At 36.0% G+C, this 11,404-nt stretch overlaps 1 long non-coding RNA gene across 1 annotated transcript; it reads right to left on the reverse strand.

The window, feature by feature from the left end:
* Positions 1–7,199: 7,199 nt before the first annotated feature.
* Positions 7,200–9,347, reverse strand: LOC141629076 (uncharacterized). Its single transcript, XR_012537221.1, has 3 exons — positions 9,026–9,347; positions 8,819–8,926; positions 7,200–7,277 (listed from the first exon to the last, which is right to left on the reverse strand). It is a non-coding gene; the product is annotated as an uncharacterized LOC141629076 (long non-coding RNA).
* Positions 9,348–11,404: the final 2,057 nt, after the last annotated feature.

Raw genomic sequence — 11,404 nt, forward strand, 5'->3', positions numbered from 1 at the left:
TAGATAAAACCTGTAATTTTTAAAAACTTTTCTAAACCATTCACAAACATTTCCAAATGAAGAGTGCCAAAAACTGCAAATACTAACAAACTAATTTACATAACAATACTAAGTCGTGAGAATAAAGTGATACAAACCAAAGTAAAAGAGGGAGACATATGTCCCTCCAAAATATAACACAACCATGTGTTTAAAGGTTTACTACAAAATATAACCAAACTAAGTCCAAGGTTCTTTTGCTCACTAGCTCGTCCGTGTACCCCATCTAATCATCATCAACCTGTCAATCGCATTTTATACAAACACGAAAGCCACAATTCAGTGGGGAGTAACTTCGAGTCCTCCCAGCCACGAAATGTCATATTTAATGTAACATGTAATGTACATCATAAATAAACTAATTATCGAATATTCTAACATATGAACACTAAACTGACCAAATTAAACTATCATGTGAAACATATAACAAGCAGTAATCCAAACTTTATCAATTGTAACCGGCTTGCATCTCACCTATTACAATTCATAAAATCACCATACAAGAAAGGGCAATATATCAAAGACAGGCATAAGTTCTTAGCACCGTCAATAGTCACTCTGTAACTCGAGTCTATACCACGAGGTAGGGAAGGTAATCGAACCGGTATCTTGGCCCAGAGGTTCTATCAAAACATGGCCAAGACACAACACAACCCTAGTCCTAAATCTGCGTAGACCTAGACATGCGGATACACACCACCGCACCCAAGACCCACAATTTTTTTAAAAACAAAGTGAGTACCCTAAGGAGTCCACCAAAGGGTTGGCTAGTACTTAAGCTGACCACTTACCCTCAAAATAAGTAACGAGGTCATGCCCCAACTTGGATATAAACCCACCAAGTCAGGAACACAAAGGCTATTAAGCAGTGAACATATACTCGTCAAAGACTATAAAGACCTATCTATGACAAACACAACAACATGCAAGAAGTATTCAATACCAATTCCATTTCAAGCAATATTAACAATATTAAAGGTTTCAGGGAATCTAAGGCCATTTCTACAATATAAGAAACCATTCAATTCAACCAACATCACATGTGAACTAAAAACATAATAAATGGCCTAAAACAAGAATAAGGCCAATTATCCATTTTTCACAATAATTTTCATCCAACCGAATTTTTACCCGCAACCCCAGCCCTGCGACAGGTACGGGTTCAATCGCGGCTGACCAATCACACAATTGACTGAAATCGATCCATTCAAAGGGACTAAGGGCTCAGTTTTCGGCATAATCAACCAAACATTACAATTATCGCTATAAAATTCATTTTAAGCCTATTCATTACAATTTCATATTATAACCTACCCTAACATGTGCCAACTACCAATATAAACATAACTTTACCATCAACATTATATTTACTACTAACATTATTCATTTCAAAAGATTACCCATATGTTACTTATACTAAATATACCATTAATAAACCCGAAACGACGAACAACGCATGAAAAACCGCAAAACAAGCAACGAGCCGACCCGGGCCAACCCCAAGGCTGCCGTGGGCCTGCCGGGCCTGCTGGGCCAAATGGGCCGCCACCCCCAAACCCTCCATTTCTCCATTTTTGTTCATTTTAACATCGTTTTAAGCATCAATTATTCATTCCCATTTCATTTCCATACTAATATGTGAACTTAAACTTACAAAAGACATGATTTTAACCCATATTTTCATGTGAAATAAACCACTCAAATAACATTCACAAAATCATACAAAAAGCAAAGAATGTGACATTTAGTCGTCGAGTAACTCGAAATATGTTACCTTAAGCTAGAAAAGGGCAAAATAACCCTTGAGAAAACCCTAAAAACAGTATCTACCCATCATCCTCTACTATATAGGAGTCCCCTATATCATCCTCATAATCTTCACCTATTAAAAACAACAAAAACACCATAATAATTACTAAAACCGAAATTATGCCCAAAATCATCTTAAATTGACATAATGAAAACTGAAATTAAAACATACTAGGATGTAGATCTTGAAGAGAGGATTCCGAAAATATAAATTTTGCGAAAATCGGACTAGAAACGAAGAAGTTATGATGAAATTACGATTGTAAGTTTATTTGTTTTTTTTTTTTGTGGATTTCGGTCAAGAGGAAAAGGAAGCCTTAGGAAGAAATAGGAAGGAGGGGGAAGAAGGTGGGCCGTGGAAAGGGAGAAAGGAGCGGGAATTTGGCGGAATTTCATTAGTCGGTTTCGACGATAATTTCGACGATAATTAGAACCGTTTGTCAAATGCAAATTCCGACAATGCCAAAGTTCTTAAACACGAGATTACAAGAAGATTGAGTACTCGTATGACCCATTTCCAAAATCGTTTGCCCAATTTTCACAAGAATTTCCATTTTCCCCGATATGCCCTTATTTCGAAATAAAAGGTTTTTACATGGTTTAAACTATTTTTAAACATTTCGAAACTAACAAAATAAGTAATTTACTTCAAAATATAATAGAATTATATTTCATTGAATTATTATTACTTCATATACATTAATATTAAATTCAACTTGATTAATAAATTACTTTCGCAATATAATAACGGTCCGAAATTACGGGGTGTTACAATCATCCCTCCTTTTAAGAAGTTTCGTCCTCGAAACTTGCAAGTAGAAAACGAAAATACAATAAGGACGAACTCAATTTTCCAAGGGCGAAAATCAAAACATTTAAAACAAATTGGAATTTCAAAAGATGATCCTTCAAAAGGGGTTAAGAAAACTTTCAAAAGCACGATGTCCATATCAAGGGAATGAGAGAACTCTTGATGCATGCAAGCGCGCTATCATTCCGAATCAAGGGCAAATCAAAATACGAAATCATTCGCCGATAAGTGCAGAACTAGTTATCAGACGTCTCCAATAACGAATCCTGACAACGAATCAACGCCAAAACAAAATGAAAGCGAAAGGTCAAATGCAATTGTTATAGAAAAATGGTAAATCATTTTTCAAACTTTACCAGAAGTCAAGTTTTCAAATATAATACAAATTTTAACAATGAATCGAAAAGTTAACTCACATTGGTCCGAAATTACACAAAACGAGAAATAGCTTAGGTATCAAATCGAACACTAAGGTTGAAAGAAAGTGAGAAATCATTTTCAAATGTTATAGAAAGAGGTCAATTTGTAGATTTAACTCCAAATTTAAAATAATGAACCAAAAGTTTACTCAAACTAGATAGAATCTATGCAAGATGGAAAACAACTCGGGAACGAGAAGCGCAACTCGCGATAGGGAACTCACACCCAACAGACAAGAAGGAATTGAACTCTTAAAGGTGGAATTTTTGGATGAAGTCAATAAAGATGTCAACGAACAAGACGCTTTACTCAAAAGGTCAAATGAGTTCCAAAAAGGCAAACTCAACGGAACAAGCCAGAATAGCAAGAATGACAATTGTCGGAGATCGGAATTAGGAAGATCGGTACATCAAGAAAAGTTCACTCAATTTTCCAACCACAGAGTCACCCTACTAGGTCCTCCGAACATCAACAGGGCAACAACCAGAGGCCACGCTAATCCAAAGAGCCATCTGAACCACTCATCGACAAGTCTACTTATAAGCTAATCCTTGAGACAATCATATCCACTACAATTATAACTTAACAATTTCCCAATCAAAATGTTTCCACCAATATCCTTCACCGAACAAAATCAAAATCCAAAGTCGAAACTAGTAACAATATTATACTCTTACCAAGATTCAATATTCCCAAACGCATTCATGCTTGAAACCAACCCACAAGCAACAAGTTGCACTATCCAATCCATAATTAGCACTAACTATAAGATAAATGGGTTCATCACACAAATCATCTGATCGGTTTACTCAAGATTCACTATCCTACTTCCCATCAATATTCCAATTCCAATAGAAAGATTCCTCAAAGGATTAAATATAAGGTCCAAACTTACAATAACATTCCACAAACTTAGCTATCAATCCCCAATACCGTAAAGTAAGGCTCAAATGACAAACGAACAATCCCCGAACGAACAATGCCTAAAACAAATCCAAAATAACCATAGAAATACTCCACCAAGGTAAACTAATCCCATTAGTCTCATCATCAAATCGAAACCAAAGTAAGTCTTATACCACCGAATCACGCGAACCTCAAATCGCAAGGAGACTACAACATTGCCATCATAAGAATTCCATCAAAAATCTAGCTCTCATATTACATGGTCAAATACAGACACAAACTCCTACACCAATTCCCGACAAAAATCAAAATACAAAAATCCTCAAATCACATCCCACTAACTCTGTAAACATGGTCAACAAGGTACCAACTATACTAAGTAGATAAGGAGTGATAACGGGATAGAGAAACGGTAAAATATTTTCGAAGGGTGCATGAGCATGACAAGTTAGGAAACTAGGGAGTCGGACCGTAAAGATAACGGTTGACAGAAATAAGAGGTACTCGAGTCAAGAAGATATCTCGGGCATGAAGAAGATACGTAAACTTCGGCATAAAAACAGGGTTCAACGAACGCTAAAGAGAAGGAGAACAGAAGCGGCATAATGAAAGGGTTACCGCTTAACCAAACACTCCTCAAAGCTTATGATCGCTATGATAAGGTTACATCACTAAGGTGCTCAACAAAGACTCAAAAGTCTACCAAATCATAGGACTAACAAGGACTCCACAATGGTAGGTTTTCCTCAACTCAATTGGTTCCAAGAGCCAAAATCAATTCACCACACAAATTCATTTGTTACCATCCAAGTCCCAAAGTATCTCCTTTACAATTCTCGTCATCGAACTTCACTTGCTATGTCATCCCCAAGTACCATGGCTTGTTTACACTATCATCTCACCACCTCGTACTTCTAGTCTCCGATACCATAAATTAGAATCGCATCTTTGAACTCACGAACTACATCGAACAACTCCCCACCAAAATTCCCAAATTCAGATATGATTAATAAGGTCAACCACGTGTTCTCAAATTTCAAAAGGTCAACAAGGGATACTCTATACTAGATTTAGTCAACTCAAAAGGTTTTAACAAACTAACTAATTCCAAAGTACGATACCAATCCATTAAGCAACGTCAATGTCCTATTGTATTCCTTTCAAGGCCTACAAAGATTGGGCTAACTATCATTCCCTTAATTCTCCACAAGAAACATCGAGACTCTCAAATGAAGTAGCTTAGGTTCATTCCAATTTATGTGCTAAGGTAGTACCCATGCTCAATCACCTATAACAAACAAGCTCCCAATAGACATAAATCCCAAGGTGTTTCTCAACTCACTAGGCTCTCTCATCAAGCACAACTAACAAGACTAACCAAAGGATCCCAAGTTATCTTCTCATATACAACTCAAACCTTAAACAATCAATTTCTCAACTCGTTCACGCCTTCCAATGATACATTCACTCACCCCAAGATACGAGACTCAGTTAAAAACACTCTCTCAAAACCGGGTTCTCTTGAATAAGGGGACTATCCCGTGGAATAAAAGGAAGGTGTCCACAAGGACTCTTATTATAAGAAGAAAACGAACCAAGGATGAATTGGGAGAAAGAATAGAAGAGTAATTACCAAGGCGAGAGAAGAGGAATTAGAAAGATGAATAGACAACTAGATTGAAAGATTAAGGTAGGGTACACTGAATACGAAAAGAAATATCGAGAAAGTGGAAGCATCCTTCATTTGGCATAACCAATCTTCAACATTCGGCAGCGGCCACTCAATCTTGGTCACCAAAGAGTAAGATCACGGTCATAGCTGCAACGGCACGAAAATTAATAACTAACAATTAACAAACCTAGCTTGTAGGATTGCATTATCTACTTTTCTTGGAGGGCCATCTTTCAAAAGAGAACATTGGTTAGCACCTAACAAATAGCAATCACAAAGAGACTACAACATAAGGTCCTAAGTCTACCCATCCTACCCATCTCTCGAGTTTATTATTTGAAGGTCAAGTTATTTATATTGGGGTGCACAAACGTGCGTCGGGAGCAAAGTGACACCCTCATTTTTAGCATTAAATAAACACATAAATTCTACAGAAAAACTGACAGGATATGTTTGTAATTGGTTCAACTAGATAAAACCTGTAATTTTTAAAAACTTTTCTAAACCATTCACAAACATTTCCAAATGAAGAGTGCCAAAACCTGCAAATACTAACAAACTAATTTACATAACAATACTAAGTCGTGAGAATAAAGTGATACAAACCAAAGTAAAAGAGGGAGATATATGTCCCTCCAAAATATAACACAACCATGTGTTTAAAGGTTTACTACAAAATATAACCAAACTAAGTCCAAGGTTCTTTTGCTCACTAGCTCGTCCGTGTACCCCATCTAATCATCATCAACCTGTCAATCGCATTTTATACAAACACGAAAGCCACAATTCAGTGGGGAGTAACTTCGAGTCCTCCCAGCCACGAAATGTCATATTTAATGTAACATGTAAACAACATGATAAATAATTTAATTATCAAGTATTCTAACATATGAACACTAAACTGACCAAATTAAACTATCATGTGAAACATATAACAAGCAGTAATCCAAACTTTATCAATTGTAACCGGCTTGCATCTCACCTATTACAATTCATAAAATCACCATACAAGAAAGGGCAATATATCAAAGACAGGCATAAGTTCTTAGCACCGTCAATAGTCACTCTGTAACTCGAGTCTATACCACGAGGTAGGGAAGGTAATCGAAATATGTTACATTGCCATCATAAGAATTCCATCAAAAATATAGCTCTCATATTACATGGTCAAATACAGACACAAACTCCTACACCAATTCCCGACAAAAATCAAAATACAAAAATCCTCAAATCACATCCCACTAACTCTGATACCAACTGTGACACCCTCATTTTTAGCATTAAATAAACACATAAATTCTACAGAAAAACTGACAGGATATGTTTGTAATTGGTTCAACTAGATAAAACCTGTAATTTTTAAAAACTTTTCTAAACCATTCACAAACATTTCCAAATGAAGAGTGCCAAAAACTGCAAATACTAACAAACTAATTTACATAACAATACTAAGTAGTGAGAATAAAGTGATACAAACCAAAGTAAAAGAGGGAGACATATGTCCCTCCAAAATATAACACAACCATGTGTTTAAAGGTTTACTACAAAATATAACCAAACTAAGTCCAAGGTTCTTTTGCTCACTAGCTCGTCCGTGTACCCCATCTAATCATCATCAACCTGTCAATCGCATTTTATACAAACACGAAAGCCATAATTCAGTGGGGAGTAACTTCGAGTCCTCCCAGCCACGAAATGTCATATTTAATGTAACATGTAATGTACATCATAAATAAACTAATTATCGAATATTCTAACATATGAACACTAAACTGACCAAATTAAACTATCATGTGAAACATATAACAAGCAGTAATCCAAACTTTATCAATTGTAACCGGCTTGCATCTCACCTATTACAATTCATAAAATCACCATACAAGAAAGGGCAATATATCAAAGACGGGCATAAGTTCTTAGCACCGTCAATAGTCACTCAGAACTCGAGTCTATACCACGAGGTAGGGAAGGTAATCGAACCGGTATCTTGGCCCAGAGGTTCTATCAAAACATGGCCAAGACACAACACAACCCTAGTCCTAAATCTGCGCAGACCTAGACATGCGGATACACACCACCGCACCCAAGACCCACAATTTTTTTAAAAACAAAGTGAGTACCCTAAGGAGTCCACCAAAGGGTTGGCTAGTACTTAAGCTGACCACTTACCCTCAAAATAAGTAACGAGGTCATGCCCCAACTTGGATATAAACCCACCAAGTCAGGAACACAAAGGCTATTAAGCAGTGAACATATACTCGTCAAAGACTATAAAGACCTATCTATGACAAACACAACAACCTGCAAGAAGTATTCAATACCAATTCCATTTCAAGCAATATTAACAATATTAAAGGTTTTAGGGAATCTAAGGCCATTTCTACAATATAAGAAACCATTCAATTCAACCAACATCACATGTGAACTAAAAACATAATAAATGGCCTAAAACAAGAATAAGGCCAATTATCCATTTTTCACAATAATTTTCATCCAACCGAATTTTTACCCGCAACCCCAGCCCTGCGACATGTACGGGTTCAATCGCGGCTGACCAATCACACAATTGACTGACATCGATCCAGTCAAAGGGACTAAGGGCTCAGTTTTCGGCATAATCAACCAAACATTACAATTATCGCTATAAAATTCATTTTAAGCCTATTCATTACAATTTCATATTATAACCTATCCTAACATGTGCCAACTACCAATATAAACATAACTTTACCATCAACATTATATTTACTACTAACATTATTCATTTCAAAAGATTACCCATATGTTACTTATACTAAATATACCATTAATAAACCCGAAACGACGAACAACGCATGAAAAACCGCGAAACAAGCAACGGGCTGACCCGGGCCAACCCCAAGGCTGATGTGGGCCTGCCGAGTCTGCTGGGCCTGCTGGGCCAAATGCGCCGCCACCCCCAAACCCTCCATTTCTCCATTTTTGTTCATTTTAACATCGTTTTAAGCATCAATTATTCATTCCCATTTCATTTCCATACTAATATGTGAACTTAAACTTACAAAAGACATGATTTTAACCCATATTTTCATGTGAAATAAACCACTCAAATAACATTCACAAAATCATACAAAAAGCAAAGAATGTGACATTTATTCGTCGAGTAACTCGAAATATGTTACCTTAAGCTAGAAAAAGGCAAAATAACCCTTGAGAAAACCCTAAAAACAGTAGCTACCCATCATCCTCTACTATATAGGAGTCCCCTATATCATCCTCATAATCTTCACCTATTAAAAACAACAAAAACACCATAATAATTACTAAAACCGAAATTATGCCCAAAATCATCTTAAATTGACATAATGAAAACTGAAATTAAAACATACTAGGATGTAGATCTTGAAGAGAGGATTCCGAAAATATAAATTTTGCGAAAATCGGACTAGAAACGAAGAAGTTATGATGAAATTACGATTGTAAGTTTATTTGTTTTTTTTTTTTGTGGATTTCGGTCAAGAGGCAAAGGAAGCCTTAGGAAGAAATAGGAAGGAGGGGGAAGAAGGTGGGCCGTGGAAAGGGAGAAAGGAGCGGGAATTTGGCGGAATTTCATTAGTCGGTTTTGGCTCGTTTCGACGATAATTTCGACGATAATTAGAACCGTTTGTCAAATGCAAATTCCGACAATGCCAAAGTTCTTAAACACGAGATTACAAGAAGATTGAGTACTCGTATGACCCATTTCCAAAATCGTTTGCCCATTTTTCACAAGAATTTCCATTTTCCCCGATATGCCCTTATTTCGAAATAAAAGGTTTTTACATGGTTTAAACTATTTTTAAACATTTCGAAACTAACAAAATAAATAATTTACTTCAAAATATAATAGAATTATATTTCATTGAATTATTATTACTTCATATACATTAATATTAAATTCAACTTGATTAATAAATTACTTTCGCAATATAATAACGGTCCGAAATTACGGGGTGTTACAGGCCTTATTCTTGTTTTAGGCCATTTATTATGTTTTTATTTCACATATGTTGTTGGTTGATTTGAATGGTTTCTTATATTGTGGAAACGACCCTAGATTCCCTGAAACCTTTAATATTGTTAATATTGCTTGAAATGGAATTGGTATTGAATACTTCTTGCAGGTTGTTGTGTTTGTCATAGATAGGCCTTTATAGTCTTTGACGAGTATATGTTCACTGCTTAATAGCCTTTGTGTTCCTGACTTGGTGGGTTTATATCCAAGTTGGGGCATGACCTCGTTACTTATTTTGAGAGTAAGTGGTCAGCTTAAGTACTAGCCAACCCTTTGGTGGACTCCTTAGGGTACTCACATGGTTTTATTAAAATTGTGGGTATTGGGTGCGGTGGTGTGTATCCGCATGTCTAAGTCTGCGCAGATTTAGGACTAGGGTTGTGTTGTGTCTTGGCCATGTTTTGATAGAACCTTTGAGCCAAGATACCGGTCCGATTACCTTCCCTACCTCGTGGTATAGACTCGAGTTACAGAGTGACTATTGACCGTGCTAAGAACTTATGCCTGTCTTTGATATATTGTCCTTTCTTGTTTGGTGATTTTATGAATTGTAATGGGTGAGATGCAAGCCGGTTACAATTGATAAAGTTTGGATTACTATTTGTTATATGTTTCACATGATAGCTTAAATTGGTTAGTTTAGTGTTCATATGTTAGAATACTTGATAATTAAATTATTTATCATGTTGTTTACATGTTACATTAAATATGACATTTCGTGGCTGGGAGGACTCGAAGTTACTCCCCACTGAATTGTGGCTTTCGTGTTTGTATAAAATGCGATTGACAGGTTGATGATGATTAGATGGGGTACACGGACGAGCTAGTGAGCAAAGGAACCTTGGACCTAATTTGGTTATATTTTGTAGTAAGCCTTTAAACATATGGTTGTGTTTATATTTTGGAGGGACATATGTCTCCCTCTTTTACTTTGGTTTGTATCACTATATTCTCGCGACTTTAGCTATGTTATGTAAATTAGTTTGTTAGTATTTGCAGGTTTTGGCACTCTTCATTTGGAAATGTTTGTGAATGGTTTAGAAAAGTTTTTAAAATTACAGGTTTTATCTAGTTGAACCAATTACAAACATATCCTGTCAGTTTTTCTGTAGAATTTACGTGTTTATTTAACGCTAAAAATGAGGGTGTCACATATTGCTTTCATTTGACTAAGTACATGTGGATAGGCGGTTCTTATCGTTCAAATAAGCCTTACAATTATCCTTTTGTTAGCCCGTTTGAACCCTTGTAGCCAATCTTAAATTACATCCTATGAGCTACAATCCAAGAATTTGCCTACCTTTTTCGGGACGATCATGATTGCTTGTTTATCATAATTATTTTGCTATTATGGTTGGGTTGGGACTTATTGTTGTCCTGTCAGTATAGCAAAATACTTTTAGCGATTGTGTTGTATCCTTGTGTTGGAAAAGAAAAATATGAAGCGGAAAAAAAAGAAAAAAAAAGGAAAAAAGAAGAAAGAAAAAATCGAAAAATAGAAAAAGAGAAAAGAAAAGAAAAGAAAAGAGATTGCTTCATTTGGTTTTGTCAAGGATCAAAAGGATGGTCATAGAGTCTAATGCATAGTTGGAGAGTAATTTATTAGCTCTCATATGTTGTAAAGTTGAGATCATTTCTCTAAGTTGGGTTCATTTATTATCAAAGATTTGGTTTTGTTTTGGTTAGCGCTGCGACTACAGTCTTAGCTCCACAT

This window comes from Silene latifolia, chromosome 2 (assembly GCF_048544455.1).
Source record: "Silene latifolia isolate original U9 population chromosome 2, ASM4854445v1, whole genome shotgun sequence".
Classification (NCBI taxonomy): domain Eukaryota; kingdom Viridiplantae; phylum Streptophyta; class Magnoliopsida; order Caryophyllales; family Caryophyllaceae; genus Silene; species Silene latifolia.